This window comes from Mastigoproctus giganteus, chromosome 1 (assembly GCF_048544385.1).
Source record: "Mastigoproctus giganteus isolate SK-2022 chromosome 1, ASM4854438v1, whole genome shotgun sequence".
In the NCBI taxonomy this organism is placed as follows: Eukaryota; Metazoa; Arthropoda; class Arachnida; order Uropygi; family Thelyphonidae; genus Mastigoproctus; species Mastigoproctus giganteus.
This window is the reverse complement of record NC_143575.1, coordinates 62,579,808-62,601,132: the sequence shown is the minus strand read 5'-3', so window position 1 is coordinate 62,601,132 and position 21,325 is coordinate 62,579,808. Positions and strand designations below refer to the sequence as shown.

Below are 21,325 nucleotides of genomic sequence, written 5' to 3'. Positions count from 1 at the left end.
CTATTTGGTAGTGTCGACAGAAGACGTGAAATTTTGTCCGGGCAATCAGAATACAGTACTTTGTTTTTTGTATTAACTGCATAATTTCTGGTGCCAGGATGGCTCTTTGGCAAAGCCAATTGTGGTTATGGAAGTGATATGCAATATCTGAAAATGTTGCTTCGTTCATTATGCTCAGTTCGTGTCTTAATGGTTTCATTTTAACTGTTCCATCTTGACTATCAACTACTATGGCTCAATTTCTGTTTCAGCAGACACTGTCACGTTTTGTCATTAGGCTGAAACGACTGCGTTGATGAAAAATGCTCTTCTAAATGTATAAAGCTTTGGGCAGGCTTGCTGTTCACCAGTGAAATTTCCTCCAAGTTCAGACTTAGTTTAACGTTCATGGACTTCTTTCTTTTTGTGTGTGGGGAGGACAAGTTCTTTTCACATCATGATCGAACGTTGCAGATCATAAATCATGCATTGATGATTACAGTGGACAGTCTCTTGGATAACTACGTGTTAACAAGAAGAAATGTTTAGACTGAGGATTTTTTCAACAGAATAGAACTCTACCGCGCAAAACAAATGCTATATGGGATGTTCGCCATGAGTATTTTCGCAACGAGTATTTTCGAAATGAGTAGTTCGCAATGAGTATTTTCGCAACGAGTAGTTCGCAATGAGTATTTTCGCAACGAGTATTTTCGCAATGAGTAGTTCGCAATGAGTATTTTCACGACCGAGTTTTGTTTAATCATTACATACAGGTTTCTGGTATGGATAGTCATGGCCACCGTAATCTCCAGGATCTGAACTTATGTGACTTTTTTATGGGATGTTCTGAACGATACTGTTTACAGAAACAATCCATACAGTTACCGATCTGAAAAAAAGAAAAAAGAAATGTTAACATACAGGCGAAAAGCATCGATGAAGAAACCTTGCTGGAGTAGTGGAACATTTACAACCATGACTACGAAATGTTTTGGATACCGATCGAGCACAACTGAAAAACGTTTAGGCATAATTTAAATTCTCCCAGGACTGCTGAGATCAGAAACACCAGCCGTATTGACATGTGTTATGTATTTTGGTAAATAAATGCAATTAAACAGAAAGATCTTTTTAGGAGGATTTTTAAGAATACGCATATGTAAAAACATTTTTCCTGTTCTATGGAATCTCTTTCTTCTAACTGGTTGTCTTTTGCTACTGTACAGGAGCGACCATTTGGTTACCTTAGCAATACCCTACCAAGAAATGGAAAAGTAGTTATATTTATTTGATTATTGTGTTGGGTAGTCGTCCTCTGATTAAATTATCCACAAAGTACTCTACTCTTCTATTTCCTTTATTTTATTTCGTCATTTTTCTATTTTCTTTTCTGTCCCTACAGTCAGTTCCCATTACTCTAGGACAGCGTTTCCCAAACTGGGGTCCGCGAACCCCTGAGGGGTCCGTAGATTAGTTCCAGAGGGTCCCCGAAACGTTCAGAAGGTATCAAGTAATATGTGTTGATTTTCCTAAAAAATATACTGATAGAATCACAACAAACTTCGTCATAGAACATTACTTATTTTCGAGTCTGCACGAGTAGCACAGTGGTATCGTCACCGTCCTCCCCACACTGGGTGGAAAAGGCCCGAGTTCGAATCCCGTCGATGACGCGAGGAACTTTAATGGGCTTTTTTCACTCCGTGGCTGAGTTAGTCGGTCTCAGGTAGATAACAAGGTTTTTTCCCCAGAAACTGGAGTTTTCCGTCCAGAAAGCAGACAAATCGACCATAGAACACATGCAATTAACAGACATAAGACACAGCACGGCAGATGAATTTAATTATTCGGGTGCCTAAAAATAATAGTTTTATTACTTATTTTCGATACGATTAGTGTATATAATTGTATACATATTTCAAATTATTCCTTCTATGTATAGCAAATTGATGATAAATAAAGTTATTATTATGTATCTGTATAAAAATAAGAATAAAGTTGAGTTGTTTCGCACATTAAACTTTGAATTTTATTTTCAGAAAACCCAGTGTTCATACTGGGTTTTCTTTTTTTGAAGGGGGTCCGCAAAATAAAATTGTAAATCTCAGTAGTTTGGGAACCACTGCTCTAGGATTTTGAATGAAACTTTACTTGTAAAAATTAAGTCTACTTATAAGAAAGATGCACAGACGGAAATTCTCATCAACCTCTATAGTACATCTCTTCAACCACAAAACAAAATTGCTGGTTATTCCGCTGCTTTTAACAGAAACAATAGTACAAATGTTTGAAAACCATTCGAATAAGTCGGCACTCATCAGAAAAGATGAAATTGTTTTAAATGTCCCTTGACCAGTGAGACGATGAATCGACTAACAGCACTGGAATGTTAAAACGCAAAAATACAGACGTCGTATGGTATCACCTTCGATGATCTTCAGCATCTGCTTTCATTCAATGGTAGTCTTTAACTATATAGACCAATTAATGGTAATTAAAATTCATCACATTCAGAGTTCCTCTCCTCACTCTCTTCTTTTTCTTCTTCTTCTTCTTCTAAGTGTTGGCATACTTTTTATCATATCTTTTAGAGACCAACTTTTTCTTTTAACTGAATCCTCCAATTATTAGCTAGGTCTTCGTTCCTCTGAGTTAATTCGTTTCTGAGTTTTTCATATAAGTACCCTGTTTCACTATTTTTTAAACTATTTTCCTCTGATGTGTGTGCTACATTGTCCATCCATTTTAGTTTATGAACCCTTAATTTGTTCAGTTTAATTATTGTGTATTTCTTGTGTTTGCATTATACTCTAAATTATAGGCCGGTTCGGATATTTTTTTTTTAAAACGATAAATACATTTCTAGAAATGACATCCGCATTTTGTATGCAAGTAGACTTATTAATTTAAAAAGAACTGATGTTTAGGAATGTTGTTTGTTAGGAATTAATCTGCCCTCATCTTCAACACCGCGTTTTGATCTCTTTCACACCATACGGAAGGAACCCTGCTTTACATCGCGTCGAGATGGGAGGAATTTTTATGAGATTTATTCAGTCCTTGGCCAAGTTAGTCGATCTTAGTCAGGTGCACAGTTTTTCTCCTAAAAAATTCCTGCTTTATACTGATTTGTTTGTCTCTAGCAAAACAAACAAATCAGTATAAAACGCATAGAGTTTACAGACACAATATACTGACCATTCATACACGGACCTTCACTTCACTTCCATTTTCGCTTTCAGTAGTTTTGACTTGACGTGTGTTCACAGTTATATTTCATTCTCTGGCACTTGCTTTGCACTAAATTAAGCCTTTTTCTTTATGGTCGTAAGTTATTTGATCATAAATCTAATATTATTTAATTATCTAATTGAATTCTATGAATATCTCAGTATCAATAAGGAAAAGTTTCACTTTTCATGATGGCTGGTAGCTAAATTTCTCATCCTTGAGAATGTAACGATTACGTTATATGAAAAAAAAGTACCTGAGGCTAGCATGAATGATACCCCTGGTAGTAAATAGCAAAAAACTAGTTTTCAAGTACTAGATTTTCATGGGCTCATCCCAAGGGGACAGTGAGAGACAATAAAGTATCCGTGGACCTACATAAATAACCTTGTGCCATAATCACTAACCTGCAGGATACAATTATAGACTTATAACTGCACGGATGGCCTTTAATCCTTTATAATTCATATCATGTAACAAAAAGTAAGCCCAGTTCAAAGATGTTAAAAATTTGTACACTAAAAAGAAATACAAAGGAAAGTCTATAATAATTAGCACAATGATAATGAATGAAATCTTTTTTGAATACAAAAAAAAAAAAAAACAAGTACCTATCACGGCAAATAATGGTAGGAATTAATATAAAATAGCTAGAAAAAAAGTTAATATACAGTTTATATGGTAATATAAACAGATTATACCATTTAAAATGAGGAATTGCAATTCCTAAGCCGAACGAAACGTCTCCAAAGAGATTGGCACAGTACTCTGCACCAATAAATTAGGTCAATGCTGTCAAAGATAGAGCACTGAGTTAAGGGCAAGTCGAAATTTTCGATTTTTTTTTTTTTTTTTTTTTTTTGTCCAGTTTGAATGGTCCAAATTTTGCGAAATGGACGGCCATCGGATATTTATAGAATTAGAATGGGAGCTAATAGCTATGAATTCTGAAATTGGTCGTTTTATATTGTTGGTCAATAATGATAATTTGAAGAAATTTGGAAGGCGGTTAAATTCAGTTGAATGTATTTAATTCTGTTCCCATAAAAAAGGAGGCTGCATCTAAATTAAAAGAAAATAAGTTGACTTTTTTCCAACAACTGTAATATTATAGCTTTTGCTTAATTAGATTTTCCTTAGTTCAAAATTTGGCTCAGAACATAAACTGCAACAGTCTTCGAGGTTACACATTTCCGTTCAGCGCATTTTTATTATCCCAAATTACATCTTTCGTTAATTTTTGAAAATGGCACTAAAAGACCTTGGTAAATAACTGTACCAATCGAAGCATGTTTTGAAAAAGAGCATTTGTAGCGCCGACCGTCTTTTATATTATTATTATTATTACTATCAGATTGCCCATGAACCCCTTTTACGGTCAAAGAATTCTGTGAACCTTTAAATCCGAGTGAATTTCATTATCATAGATTACATCTTCCAAAGTAATGTTTATTGAAGCCAAACATGTAATCTCCTGAAATCTCTGTAGAATAATTTGTTAGAAGTTTCATCTGAACGTATATGTAAAAACCAGAACAGCAAAAGTAGAGTGGATATGTAAATGTCAGCAACAGTAATAGGTAGACTGTAAGTGCGCTATCTAGCCAGGTATCAAACCATAGCCATAGTTTTTTATTTATTTATTTTTGTGATGATAAAACGTGGCAGATGAATGCACGCTTCAGGACACAGAAAGTAACCAAACACGTAATTTTAAGGAGAGTTTAATAATTACCGGATTTTGTTTTGGAACCAATAAAAACATAAAATGGCGAAAATGTAAATCGTAAAATAGTGGTTTAGGACTCACTTTGATGAAGGTTCTAATAAATCCTTTGAACCACTACTTATGTTCTCCTGATTTCTCATTATCTGCTAAATATTTTTTTTAAATAAACAATAGGCTACATGATGTCTTTTGAAAGTGAGCAGAGTTCAATTTATCGAATTGTGATGCTGAAATAACCTCCCTGGTCAAAGTACTTGCTTCCTGTCTCCTTTGATGACCTCCATGCTGTCCTACATCATACGCTTGAAGAGTACTCCAATAGTAATGTAGTGGCAACCTTCACCAACAAACAATTATTCAACATCTTCCAAAGGCAAACAATAAAACTGGTCTTAACTTTCTTTTTTCAAATAGGTCTTTCCTTTCCTTTTTTTATTTATCTCAATGCTGTCAACGATAAAGTCCATTTTTTCCCTTTTGTTGTAATTACAAACATTGCGCCACTCTGTTTCAAGATGTTGCTTTCACGAACCATTGCTTCCTCTCAAATTTTAGTTATTAAAACACCAGCAGTGAAAGTAGACAGACACAGATGACATGTGAAAAAATACTCCCAGTCAAGTCCAGCATGCAACCAACCAGAACGACAATAAACTGCAAATCCTTTTGAAATGAACCGATGAAGAGATCAGACGGCTATGGAAAGGAAGATTAAAAAAAAAAAAAAAAAAAATGAAAATCAGCTTTAATGATCCATAAATGAAAATTCTCCCCTTTTTTTTTTTAAAGGATATTTGTGATTAATATGATTGCCAGTCTCGCTCTGCTTCGCTGCTTTAATGTTCTTTGCTTATAAAATATAACTTTATTGTAAAACCTCAAAACACTTAAATAATTTTATTTGAAATTACAAATAATCACACACTTATTTAGTAAAATGCAAAGTAAAAGTTACTGTTTTCCCGGCTAATGTGCTGCAAATGTGAAAAAAAAGTTGGAAAATGATCAATTCAAAACACCCTCCCCTCAGTTATATTTACAAGCCTCATTATTGATCCAATTATTTTCAGGAAGGGACATAAACCTCCAGAGAGGCATTTACCTTCTCTTTGTCCTATTTTAATGATTTTGACCTTTTTTGTTTTATTGTGTAGATCAAGCTGTGCTGACCTGAATTATGTGCAATCAGATGTTAATGGCATTTGATTGCTTCACTAAAATGTCAGTATTAATTTTATTATAATTCGGTTACACTGACGATTTTTCTAGTTGTGATGAGCAGAAATAGCACTCACAGTGAAAAAGATTGCTTACCCTGGTTTAACTATTAAAATTTACGCTTACAATTAGCTAAGAGATCCAAAGAATTCAATAATATTTATTGAAACGCAGCTGAAGTACACACTTTTGCGAAACCAAGATCAGAATACAAATTGCATAAACAAGTAACTAAGCAATAATTATGGTTTTACAAATTATGCAAAATATGACTTAAAAATTATGACACGCATAGACAAGATACAATAGATCTGCATATAAATTTAATTGGGAAACCAAATCAAGTTTTTCATCGATAATGCTATTTTGTACAGGAATCCCTCTCCAATTGCCGGAGATACAAGACTAAAATCCCCTAAACAATACGGGGATTAGGGAGAAAACAATAAATGTTCCAATAAAATATATGATAAAAAATACAGTAAACGTTTTGATTTACACAACATGAAAACGAAGTCCATTAAGTATGTACTTTTAACTTCTGTTCCAATGTCCTTTGCTTGCTTTTTCACGCATTCACTTTCAGCACTTATTAAACGTTTAGAAATCATAATAAGAGGTAAAATAAATGTTAACCTACAAAAACATGTTACTCTTCAAAAATATGGCCTGGAAATATGTTACTTCAAAATATGGCCTGGAAAAATAAATAGTCAAAAAATCTACAGAGGCCACAAGTCCATGCGCAGAACTGTATATATGGTTCCAACAAGTCAGCAATTAAGAAGTTAGCTCTTAAACAAATTCGGTCCCTTTACAGTACCTACTAACTCCCCCCAAGATCTAAGGGAGACGGGAGCAATAACTATTGTTTTATTTAAAAATGGACTGAGGGAAGCGGATCGGAAAATTTTAGTATGCGAATACAAAACCACGTTATCTCAAATCGGTTAACAAGGATTATTGTAATAAATCGCTAGCTGAGTGGTCAAGCACGACGATGCAATACACGCCCTTTGATGACTGTGGTTCAAGCCCACTTGACTACTAAATACGGTAATATTCGTGTAGATCTCTGTCTTCATGGGGTTGTGCCGGAGTGTAAACAGAATTTTTTTAAAAAATCTTTAAAAAATTAGTAAAATTCTTAACTATTCCTTCCGCATCAGCAGGATTTAAAGGTAATCCTTTTTTTTTTTCATAAGACGTAAGGAACAGAGATCGAATCACTATACAACCCACGAGGGCGTTGCCAACACGCAAACGAATACTTGTTCCATTATGGGAAGTTATAGAACAGGATATGTTTTGCAGTACAGCACAGTGACCACAGTGGAATTTAAATATTTCAAATTATCTCTCTCTATGAATAATCTTTTGTCAAAAGTCTTCAAAACTGCAAACATAACCTCTAAAAAATTCAAAGTGCCGCGAAATTGTGTGAAAAATGTATTGCTTATTATAAAATAGATCCTGCCAAGATTTTAGCCTTAAAGGCTAAAAGTTGATATAATCATACGGATGTTAGTTATTGATAATATAAAGTTGAATACGGACGTTTAATTACAATGTTGTGTACATGATATTCAAGTCAGGAAGAAAATAGGATTTGCTTTTTTTGCGTGTAATTTTGTTCTCGTATTGTTCAGGGACTTCTTTTCTTGAATATAGATAGTAAAATCTTTTGATCTAAATTATGTGGCTTTTTCACTTTTTATATCGGTATGAAAAACACTAATTACCTGGATAATGCTGAATTACGTAACAGGCAGAGCCGCTAAAAAGAAAAGCAACGTAACTCCAAACTGTTTGAAAAACACAATGGTGTTGCTTCTTAAACCTGTTTAAACGTCTTTAAGAAATTATATTTGAATATTTAAAGCCCTAAAGCAAAATTATTAATGAAAACCAAGGGTTAGAAAAAGAGAATAGATTAATTGTGTAATGTCTCGTTAAAATACGGACAACTACGTCAATGAAAGCCGTCATAGTATAATCAGGTTGGTCAATGTAGGATGCTGAGTTATAGCACCGTGATGTCATGCAACTCTAGGGAAGAAACAACGTCACCGGCTATGGCTTGGAGTACCGTTGCTGTTCAAGGTCATCAGGCGTGAAGCCGTCTGTGACCCCGGAGGTTATCTTTGCCCATCACAGCGTCGATACTCAGAGTCAGCAAGGACTTACGGACATATCCACACCCAAGTCAAAGTAATTATTTGGCGGTGGGTGTTAGATTGTCTGCTCATGGTCAGACCACTATTACATACCCCCCCCCACGCTCCTCCAAGGATATGCATCAAAGTATTAATACCAGATGAATTCTTAAATTGTCGTTAGAAGAATAGAAAAATCAATTGATTGAATTCGGTTGAATATTTTATTTAATGTGATCTCTCTCTCTCTCTCTCTCACCTCATTTTAATCTTGTTAAACAGCTGCCAACGCAAATAGCAATATAAAACCACAGGAAAGGAAGTCGGCCTTCTTGAAGTCCTTCGCATATCTCCATGCTTGAATAGATTTCTATCTTTCAAACTAGTTTAAATGTTTATAAATTAGTGTGGACCAATATCGCTATATAAGGTTATAACCACTTTCTGAGAGGCTGTTCTTTAGTAATTCAAAATCTGTTCCGTGTAAAATTTTATTTAATTTTTAAATTAAACAAAAGCTTGCGAATTAAATAATACATAATTATTTTAAACATTCGAGTGAAAATTTGCTATTTTATTCCTATGCAATTGTTAAATATTTCAATTTTTCATTCAAGTTCTTCGAATGATTAAGTTTTTACGATCACGTTTGGTATAAACTGACTTGGCTTCATTTTAAATACTTCTATTCCTTCGCCGAAGGCAAAGTAAATACAAGTATTTACTTGTATTCAACTGCTCGGATAAACAAATGAAAGTTGATGCCCTTCAAAACCTATTTGGGTAACTGCAACTTAATGGGATGGCTTTCATACGTTCTGCTATTCAGGGAATGATGAAGTAGACAAAGGGACATCAGTATCTCGACTTACGGTGAGGCACAACTTAAAACTACAGACGAATTCCTGAAATGTTAGACTTAAAGCGGAAATACATTAAGTGATAACGTCCATAAAGAAACAAGATAAAGGTGAGAATTTCATAATGATATTCTGTGCATCTTAAACATACCACGTTTCTGAGATACACGTTAATAAATCCAAATAGTAAATAACATTAAAGGCGTTTTAGAATAAATCGTTTTACCCAAAAACAAAAAGGTTTTAGCAAAATCCTTGTCAAAATCGACATTTTAAACGCGTTAAGTACACTGCTCGACAAAATTAACAGAACAAAATGCTTTTCGTGAATATTTTATTGTCAACAGTAGTGTTGCTGAAAGTGAATATTTGATATAATACGCATTTTGGCATGCAAATTCGAAGTATCCAATAGAAATCGGTCTATCACCTTACAGACGCGCACATTATGCAAATTATTCATCCTTATAAAAACACCAGGTTGCGATCACATCACTTCATTCCTATTTTTTTTGGCTTGCTCAGTAGGATAGCCACATCTATAGTACTTAAGATGCAAGTCATCGTCGTTTAGATTATTCTTTGAGATGGCAGGACGTTGGACGATTAGAAGCTGGGCAGTCGCAGGCGGAAGTGGCATGTTGACTTACGTGTCACGCAGTGTCATCTCCGCACTATAGAAGCAATTTCAGGAGACAGTAACCATTATAAGAAGAGCTAGCCAAGGTGGCTCGAGGGCTACATCAAACAGAACAGACCATTATCTGGCTTTAACAGCAAGACGAACTCTACGATGTCCTGTCATCAACTATCTCCTGAGGTTGCTGCAGTTACAGTTAAAAACATTTCCAACCGAACTAGTTAGAAGATTCAATTCAAGTGGACTCTACGCAAGAAAGCCAGGGTTCGTATCCCATAAACCCCAAATCACCGCAGAGCTCGTCGAAACTGGTGTCATGAACACGTGACTTGGGGCCCTGACAAATGGAGTATAGTTTTGTTTTCTGATGATTCCCGTTTTAGCCTACAAACAGATTCTAGAGGCTATTCATCCGGAGACAACGAGGAATGCGGTACCATCCTTCCAACATCAGAGAAAGGGACATTTACAGGGGAGGCGGTGTTCTCGTTTGGGAAGGAATAATGATCAACGGCCACACCCCTCTTTACGTTTTTGATAGCGGTACCGTAACTGCGCAGAGGTACCGAGAACAGATTCTTGAACCCATTGTGCGACGTTTTAGAGGTTTCGGTTGGCCCAGAGTTTATTTTCATGCACAACAACGCCACTGCACATATATCTCAAGTGGTGGAGGAATATCTTGAAATTGAAGATATCGAACGACTGCCATGGCCGGCACAATCACAAAACTGAAATCCGATCGTGCGTGTGTGGGACGTACATTGCACGACGACAACCTATTCCTCGGTCACTTGATGAGCAAAGGTCTGCGCTGGTGGAAGAATGGGATTTGTTGCCGCAGAATCTTATAGACACCTTATATCGAGCATGATTCAATGCTATCAGACCTGTTTATCCGTTAGAGGGGATCATACGCCGTACTGATAACATGGGACCATATTTTCGAGCATCTTGTATCGACTTCTGTAATGTGATCTTTTTGATAATTCATATACAATCCCTATAAATGTCCCTTATACCTGTCCGAAGTTTCTCGCTATCTCCTCGATTCATCATTACATCGGTGTACCATCATACCAAATTTTGTTCTGTTTCATTGCAAACTGCAGAGTTGCACCACGTTTTCTACGTGTTCTGTTAATTTTGTCGAGCAGCCTATAATAGCTGTTGTTGTTATTGGGTTTTAGGAGCATCAGCGACTAAGACCATGTTGCTCCATGTATACTGTCTGAAAATTGAGTGTGTTCTGTGGTCGATTTTCTGTTTTCTGAGCGAAAAATCCGAGTGGGGTCTGAGACCAACTAACTCAGCCACATTGTGAAAAGGGCCCACAAAAATTCTTCACGTCATCGACGGGCACTCGAACTCGGGTCTTTTCCACCCGGCGAGGGGGAGGGGGAGGACGGCGATTTTACCAATTGTGCTACCCACAATGACGCGTATAACAGCATTAGTATCGAAGGCATAATTAGTATCGAGTCTGAATGGAGATAAATTCTCGAGGGTTTAAATGAATCTACAGGTCCATTTAAAGTAGTAAAATTTACAGAAGTAAAATAACTATTATTTTAATTTTAGAAATAAATGAAATTATTTAAAGAATAATTTAATAGAAAAAAAATATATAGAAAGCTATGGAAAAAAGAAGTTTTTTTTTTTTTTTTTTTTTTTTTTTAAAAAAAGCATTTTATATCAATATATCTATATAAAATATATCAATTCATAGCTAACTTAAAAATAGTTGGTTTTTTTTTAAGTTAATATGATACACGGCATACAATGTAGTGAAAGTGGATTATATTTCAGTATATTATATTAATAAATATCCTGGAACTAGGTTTCAAGGAAATTTGTTTATCATCGACGCGCAAAAATTGCGTAATACCAGGAGGTTTCCACTTTGATTAATATTCCATTGTAACAGAGTTCCACAACTGGTGACCTACGTATTCTTTCTGGGCAAACAGCGAATGCTTTTTTGTTACGACTAAATGAAGAAAGAAAGAAAGCTTTCTTTCTTCGTTTATTTTTATCTTTGAAAAGTTCATCCCACTAAAACTAGAGAATTAAGAATTAATCTTCTCTTATTCGTGGGGTGCAGTACGAATAATAACATTTGTATCATTCGTGATGATGATTTTCAAGAGCACGGTAAGTGAACACTCATGTCAAAATACACGAATAACTGATACTCATGTCAAAATACACGAATAACTGATACTCATGTCAAAATATACGAATTGAATTATAATGTAGCCAAAAACTGAAATTTTAGTTAAATTTTGTCTAAAATCAACAATGTAAATTGCTTCATAAATATTTACAGTTCCGCATATATTACTAGCAATTTTGAGGATTATAAATAGAAATATGTTTCCTTTCTTGTACGATTTCAGTTGACAGATCTTGGTGAGCAGCTATTTGGGATAGCACACATTCCAGGTTTACCTTGAGACAGACGGGCGACCCTTGAAAATGCATCCACTAACCTTTCTACAGATTCCTACTGCTTTCTCCCAGACACTGCCCTAACAACTATCCCAATTGATGGATGGGTAAGAACTACTTACAGTGCTAAAATAATTAGCAAATGTTTGCTTGAGTGAAGGAGAAACAAGAAGAAACACTAGAGGTAAGAAGATATAAATCATTTCGAAGGTGAAGTTCGTAAGGTATGTAACGAATAACTAAATTTACTTGGGTTTTGTTATCTCTATGAAATAAAATTCAATTAGTTATCTATTTAATTTGTTTTAGATAAAATCAGAAAATAGGAAAGGTGCATTTGCTTCAACCAGCCAGTTTCTACACTGGTGTGCAAAATTTAAGGACCAGTCAGGTTTTCACCTGTAGCTTCTCATAGGAGTGGCCTGGATATGGGAAAAGCATATCAAAGGAACCTCATAAGGTACAGAAATGATGAAGGAAACAACACCGACACAACAACGGAAACAAACCGGTACAGAGGGACTTTATTCAAAAATGACAACGTAGCACTGGCTGCCATGATACAGATGCATCACTGCCAAAGACGGAACAAAGGGAAGAGGTGGTCCTCAGTAGGAGATATGGCCACCCCTAATGTCGATGCAGGCTTTGCACCGCCTGTCCATACTTAGAACAATGTTGTTGATAAGTTCTTGCGGCAACATCGTCCATTCCTCTGTCAGCGCCATCTTCAGCTGGTGAACATTTTCTGGTGGGTGTGGACGTGCCGCTAGGTGTCTCCCCAGAGCGTCCCATATGTGTTCGATGGGATTTAGATCGTGGGGGGGAGGGGACGGGCAGGCCAATCCATACGAACCAATGTTCTCACTTTCCAAAAGCATATCAACAGCTGCAGTGCGATGGGGTGTGGCGTTATCATCCATAAACACGAACTCGGGGCCAATGGCACCTCGGAACAGACGCACATGGGGAAGGATTACCTCAGTACAGTACCGCCTTCCAGCATCTGGAGTTGTGTAAGTCCATCCAAGATAACGCCTCCCCAGACGAGAACACCTCTACCGCCATATCGATCCCTTTCGGTGATGTTTGCGGGGTGATACCGTGTGCCAACCTCTCGCCAGATTAGCTGACGTCCAGAATCGCTGCTGAGACTGAATCTACTCTTATCAGTAAAGAATACCTTAAGTAAAGATTTTGTCGTTGTAACCTTTAGAAATAGTGTTGGTCCTTAAGTTTTGCCACACCAGTGTACTATAGCAAAGGAACAAATTCCTTGCACATTTTAAGCATAGCATTTTAACATGGTATGTTTATAAATTCATTTTATTTTTTATTCTTGTGTTATTGACTTATTTCTAGCAATATAAACATTTTATCTAGGGTAGATCCATGACTACCAGATAGATTTTATGCCACCCTAACTTGGCAATTTTTATCAATCGGTATAAAGAAAAAGGCATATTCATAGAAGGCCGTCCCTTATCGACTACCTCTGCGAAAATACACACATTGTACCCATGGACGAATCGAACAGCTATTTTACTTACTTTCTGAAATAAAAGCTTGGATTTATGAGATCACTATGTTTCCTTGTGTACTTCCAGCCAGGCAACTCAACTGTTATATTTACACTCAAGCCACATTTATCATAGTGTATATCCACGGTTTACTCCGTCCTCCCCACACCGGATGGAAAAGACCTGAATTCGAGTCCTGTCAATGACTGGAGAAATTTTTATGGGCCTTTTTACACAACGTGGCTGAGTTTGTCGGTCTCAGGCGATGGTAGCATGGTTTTTTTTCCCGGAAACTCGGGTTATTCGTCCAGCAGATAGAAAATTGACCTCAGAACACACGCAATTTAGATAATATACACGGAGCAATATGGTTTTAGGAGCATCGGCGTCTACTACAACATCAACGTCACGGTTTATTTATAATTTTTTATCGAAACTTTTAATAAATTGAAAACTTTCTGTAACATGAAGACCTGTAACATATAAGAGAACAACAACAGTTTAATGAGAAAAAATATATAAAAACTCCCGTGCAACTAGCAAATTGGTAACACAGAGAGGGTTAGAAACAGAAAAACGTACCTGTAAAATAAACAGTACGTTGATAAAAATAAAAGTACTGGAGTATTGGAGTCTCAACTTTTACATTTGTGTTATTCGGTTCAGATAAAAAACGTCTTCGCAAACATGATGTTAATTACGATAGCAACAGGGTATTACTTATGGTATTCTGTGATCGAAGTCGTCAGCTTCATTATTTTTCAATTATAATTCAAGAATAATTTTGATGAAGATCATAATTATTCAGAATATCAGAATTATTCGTCAAGCAATAGACCTGCATAATTTTTCTTTTTTTTTTTTAATTCCATACTCTAAATAAATTGTCATATTCAAGGCCATTCACAAGTGTATCTTGGCATTTATAATAAAGATTTGCTATCTTTAGTAATAAATCTGATGACAAAAGATCCATATTTCTAATCACGGTTAATTATTTTTCGATTGATAACCAACGACTACAGTTTTTATAAGAGCGAAGCTTCTTTTCATCTTTACCTCTTTCAGGTGAAGCAATTCACCAACATTATTTTCTATTAATAAACCAGCTCGAAACTTGCATAAGATATATTCACTTGAAGTCATATGAACTCTGCTTTAAACCATGTCAGCATCCATCCTACCTATTGCTCTCTATTTAAACTCATTGGGTGAATGTCTCTTCGAGAACATCTTACAGCTTGCGTTATCAATGCATAGTTTCATTATAAAATTTCAATAGAGTGGTGGGTATGATGCAACTTTTAAAGAGCAACTGCTGACTCAAAAATCCTGGGCCTGCCACTGAATGTTGGGCCACTGTATGCAGCCAGCATGGCACTGAATCCACAAGACCCTGTCCTGTAGGGAACTGGCATGATTCTTGTGGACAGAAAAGTTAATAATAAATTCATTGTGGATGGTGGTAGAACCCTAAGTCAAAGGTGTTGCTTCAGAAACTCCTTACGAAGTCTTTTATTGAATACAATACAACCAGCTGTCTTCAACGGTCATCACAAATTTTAAAAAGCGGGTGCAATTGTTTACTTACATGATTTTCCTGTTCGTTTGATTTGAACATTGGCGCGATCATTGCGACGCAAACGATGCAAGACACGGGCAGCCACTTATTACTCCATTAATTTTATAATGATTATTTATTGAAAATTTTTGATATTGATCGTGATAAGTGCTTCAAATAAGAGTAAAAGTGATACCGAATACTACATACAGGACAATGCCTGTTTATATGTGGTTGCTCAAATTGCCTAAAGAGTATTGGCTGCTCGAAAATCTAAGGAGATCAAAAATTATCAATTTACAAATTACCGTATTTTCCACACCATAAGATTCCCCCCTTTTCCCCCTGGGAAATGTTTCCTAAAATTTCCCTGCGTCTTTATGGTTTACATAATCACTCTTTTAGCCTCACCCAAGGGCGTCTCCGTAGCCAGGTGGGAAGGAGCAGCAGTGCGTACCACACGCTTCTTGATTAGACCGGGGTTCGAGCCCGTCACCACCAAATATGGAGGATGCGGAAAGGTCAAGGAATGACCACCGCATATTCCGGAGCAATATGGCCTTAGTTGCTAATGCTCCTAAAAACCAAACAACAACAACAACAGCCTCACCCATATAAAAATCTGTGAAAGAGCGCTTACATATCATTATCGCAAAGAGGGGGCTCGATCTATAGCAAAGGACCCTTCATTTATGACAGCATGTGTTCACCCCCAATCCAGTTACGTTACTGGATTAGAGAAAATATTCAAATGCTTTTCACTAAAAGTTGTAATTAGTCGTTTTCAGGCTAAAATGCAAATCGACTATGAACACACGCTTCTGCAGACATAATACACTGATCTCTATCGAAGTATTATATTTCTGCATTCTGCTTGATTATGTAATAAATACAGTTATTTATAAAATTGTTGAACAATGAGAAATTGTGTGATTTGTGTATCACTTTCACCCACCATTCTGTTAAAGCCTCAATAAAAATTATTTCATTCACTGACCTCGCGGGTCGAAAAGTAGATAGTATTGCTATTCACTCGCATCCTTGGAAATAGCTTGATTTTTTTTTCCGTTGTAATACACTTTCGTCCAGGAAGGAAGAACTTTCACGCACTCCGCGAGGAGTTAGTCTGTTTCAAGCGATGGATGTATAGTTCTTGTTTTCTAATCCCAGAAACTCAAATTTTTCTTCCTTCAAACAGGAAATGGACGGTAGAACACCTATAGCTTATAGACAAAAATAGATTTCGATGGGTGGCACAATAGATATTAAGGGGAAGGACCTCCATGCTCGTGTTTCATTGTGACTTAAGTGTGGAGGTCCTTCCCTTAATACTTAACTCCAACTCATTCGGACAAAAATATGGTAAATTTTTGATGGGAATATACCTAGCTTTTCTCGAAGTATCTCTTTTAAAAAATCAGAAACTGTTATGATAATTTAAGAACCCTAGTGGAACTCACTAATAATTTCTACAGCATTAGTGGCGAGAGCCAACAATATAAGGCCTGACGTAGCCCAGTGGTCAGGAGCGAAAGTGCATAGCACGCGTTCCTTGAGTGGACCGGGGTTCAAACCCGTGACTACTAAATACGATAAATATTTGTATTGACGATTTATTGTAAACTCTACTGACTTGGTTGTCGTGCCGGAGTATAAATAGAAAAAAAAAAAAAATTTAAATTTAAATCATGCGAAATATTGTAAGGACGAGAAGTCAGACTTTGAAATTGTAAATGAACCGAAAAAGTGCTGTAATGCACATATTCAAAGGGATTCGTTTCAAATTATGCGATTTTTGAACTGTGATGTGGTAAGCAATATCTTGTAAGATGATTATTATTTTTTCGACGAGTTTATACCATGAAAAATAAAGGTAAAAAATTGTTTGTTTTTTTAACTTTTACAGAAAAATGCATATGCGGAAAAGTAATCTTGTTGTAAGTTGCATGAATCCAGCTTCAACAAATTCTTTCCCTTATATTCTCTAAAGTTGATTAAATAGAGTGCTTTTGTATTCGAAAAGTAGATGTCTAGTATTTCTTATGATTAGAAGAAAATAAAACATGTTGTTATTTAATTAAATTTAAAATCTAGTAATAAGATATGAATACGCTCAGAAACAGTATGTTGTCCGAGTTATAATCATATTTATAATTAATTAGAAAACAGTTTGAAACCATCATGAATGCTTCCACTTAGAGAAGAACAGTTGACAATTTCATGTCAGAAAAGCAGATTAGAAAATAGAAAGGAAACATCTGTATCTATGTACAAAACGTGCTCTATTGTGTATACTATTACCGTACAATAGACTGACTTCCTGTCTGAGAGCGTAAACAGTGCATAACGTACACGTTGATTGACCCTTTGCTGATAAGGTTACAGGAACCACCACATCGACAACACCCTTATGATGATCAGTTTACTGACTTTCCATTGGGATATTGAACGATCGTTACAAAAATCAAATCATCATTGTGATATTTTCAGAAAGGTAGGTTATGAAGTTTTGAAGATAAAGAAAAGCTTAAATGTGTGACGTGTAGCGTTTTCACCTTGTTTTAACTTAATAATTTAATCTATTAATTGAAACAGATATTTGATAGGACGAAAGGCAATTTATACATATAAGGTACGATCGAAAAGTTCTCGGACCGAATTTTTTAAAAATATCCGAGCATCGAATAAGGCATGCTTATTTTTTTATTTTAGTAACTAGAGTTCTACAATTTTTACAATAGGTTGCGCTTTGGTTGCACATGCTCAAAGATTTATTTTTTATCTGCTGCTTACAGTTAGTAATTTTGTATTGTTGTTTTTTAAGATATCGCTTTTTGAATAAAGATCTATCGACAATATATTACCACTCAAGTTGGAATATCGTATGGTAGTTGCCATATCTATCCATCTTCTTTGTTTCCATGTTTTTGTAACGGCAGAATAGACAGGAACAAGAATCGAACTTTCAGAAGAACTACATGAAATTTGTTATCATGATCAAGGATTTCTAAAACACAGTAATTACGGGAGATGAAACGTGGTGGCTTTACGATCCGCAAAGAAAACATCAATCTTCTAAACATAAGTCTTGCATGTGATAGATGTGCAGAAAGGGGAGAAAAAAAATCGGATTGATAAGTCTAGAGGTAAATTTACGTTAGAGTTATTTTTTTTTTACTAAGGTATAATTCATTGTGAATTTATACCTGGCTATACTGCTAATAAGATACATATTATAAATCGTTACGTGCTTGGGAGATGAAATCAGAAGGAAGAGACCTGATCAGTGAGAAAAGATAAATTGCAAATTACCCTATTCCAGCTCATCGTGCGATAATAATTTCTGAATACCTTTCCAAACATTCGGTAGCTGCCTTTCAACATCTGACATAACGCCATTAAATTGTTATTTTTATTTTTTTTTCAAATTGAAAAACTCATTAAAGGAACGATAAATTTCCAGTGAAGCAAAAGTTATGGCTGCTAGTACGAACGTAATCAAGGAACCTTTTTTTTAAAAAAAAAAAAACACTTCAAAGAAGCTTTCTTGTAATTACTGTAAATAATAGACGGGAGAAAAAAAAGTGTAAATATCCAAGATCATTATTTTGGAAAATTCGGTCCAGGAAATTTTTAATCCTGCGTTGTGTGTTCATTTTTATTTAAAAATATAACTACTTTTTTCAATTATTATTATTATTTTTTTTAATATTCCCAATGTTGTAATCGAAATTGCGTGGGGGCGCTCATTTTTACTTGTAAATTTTTGTTCAGTTAGTAATGTCGATGTTAGAATTAAGTGGCTCATTAAAAATACTCAATATATGTGTTAAATTTAGCTTACGTAAAGTACAGTATATGTTTCATCGTTGTTGTGTAGAGCTGCAGCTATTATTAGCATGGGATAATTATAAAACAAGAAAAATTAGTAAGTAAAAACTGATAATATTTAAAGAATATGATAATAGCAAATTGGACATTTATATATCTCATTTTAAGATCTTTCAAGTTAGAAGACGGTCTAAAAAATCTTTTTGTTGTTGTTGTTGTTTGAATTTCGAAATACATTATCAGTATGTTTATGAATTTTAATACATTTTATTTATTCAGATTTATTATTTTCAGCGATTAAGCAGTAAGCGATAGACTAAGAAAGTTTTAGGGCTAAAAGCAGTAAGCGATATTATTACTAGATTTATCGCTTACAATTGCCAGTTACTTGTGACCATATGTGCGTTTGCACACATATTATTTTCCACCCCAGTTTTAAACATTCAACTTTCTTACATACGAACATTCGTGAAGAATATTGAAAATTAAATATCATATTTTTGCTACTTTGCACTGTATCGTCATAGCCTTTGTGACAATCGATAACATGTTTCAGTTGCTATTGGTATCATGTCTACATGCAGGTGAACCGTGACAATCTGGACTGTCAAATCCCATCAAGCCAAAAGGCTATCTTGTCAGGCGCATCAAATAGGAAATAATACATGTGCGAAAAGGCGGAAGGGATTGGGGCTGATATACGGAAGGTAAGGATTTCCGATTGCGATTTTATATCGTGAAAGTAATGTATACTCGCATGCAGCACAGGTCTGATGAATCATGGGATAAACATCCAAATTAATCGTCAACACGGAAATAAATAGAACAGACACACAAAACCACAAATGATAAAACTATTTCGCCTGCTGTCGATTTTCAGCCTTTTCAGATAAAGTTCTTTAACTTCATTGCGTCAATCATACTTTGTGACATTCAGAATCAGAAAATTAAGTACCATAAAACAATAAAAATTACAGTAGTCAGTTTTTCATCATTCGTGTATAACATATATTGATTTCTTGCAATACGGTCTGTTGCAGTACCTCGTTAGTTCTAAGAACAAACTGAGCTAAGATATGGTATATGATGTTTAAAAATAGTTATTTGATTCATAATTTTATGAAAATTTCGGTGTTAACTATAATTGTATTGCTAAGTTCTGGCTGTGGTCCATCTCTCAATTTTTCATATGTGTTGACCCGAATAGTTTACAGAAGTTTCACTATATTCAAACTCCACAAATTCATGCATCCATTCCTGAAATTTTGTGTGTGTGGGGGGGGATTATTTCCTAGTTTTTGTTGTTGTTGTTTTGGTTTTTAGGAGCATTAGCAACTAAGGCCATATTGCTCCGGGAATATGCGGTGGTCATTCCCTAACCTTTCCGCATCCTCCGTATTTGGTGGTGACGGGCTCGAACCCCGGTCTAATCAAGAAGCGTGTGTTACGCACTGTTGCTCCTTCCCACCTGGCTACGGAGGCGCCTACCTCCTAGTTTTTGTATACTATAGTATTATTTCTTGGTATCTGCTATATTGAATTATAAGTTTGCCTGTGTTTGTTCAGAGATTTCACTGTTATGAAACAGTTTATTGAACAATTTTAGAGGGAAAAACCAAGACTGAATGACAAAATTTCCACATATATTTGTTATATAGGTATTCAGAGAAATACCTATATTATATAGGTATTTCCCTGAAATAATAAGCATGGAGTGGGGATTATCCGTTAGACAGAGTATAAGATACAGAGTGGACACTCTCGTAGCCGATAATGTTAATTTTTTTTACATGTTAAAACGCATAGAAAGTGGCGGTGCCAGTATTAAACCCCTAGAAACAGGCCGGAACGTTGCGAAGAGTTCCTGGAGAATTTTCTACGGTTTTTTTATTATTGCAATGTATTAGCATAACATATTCATAATTAATTATTATTCCAATACAAAACAAAAAAGCTATAAAAGACGGAAAAACAAGGAAATATTAACATAAGTAGAGATAACGGAAAACATGAGTTAATGGTTATGATAGTCGTGTGGTAGCGTTAAATAAAGCCGTATTCTCCATCCTCAGCTCATGTCTACTTTGTTTTTTCTTTTCCCCCTCTCTTTTGTCTCTTCCTATACTTTAAATTCATTTAAAAAGTA

General features: G+C 35.4%; 1 protein-coding gene across 1 annotated transcript in view; it reads left to right on the top strand.

Annotated features, from left to right (window-relative positions):
* LOC150090854 (uncharacterized) overlaps window positions 1–21,325 on the top strand; it is a 145,326-nt gene that overhangs the window by 15,954 nt on the left and 108,047 nt on the right. The window contains exon 2 of the mRNA XM_090375037.1: window positions 12,216–12,451. The gene's annotated coding sequence lies outside the window, so the exon portion shown is untranslated. The remainder of the gene's footprint in view (window positions 1–12,215; window positions 12,452–21,325) is intronic.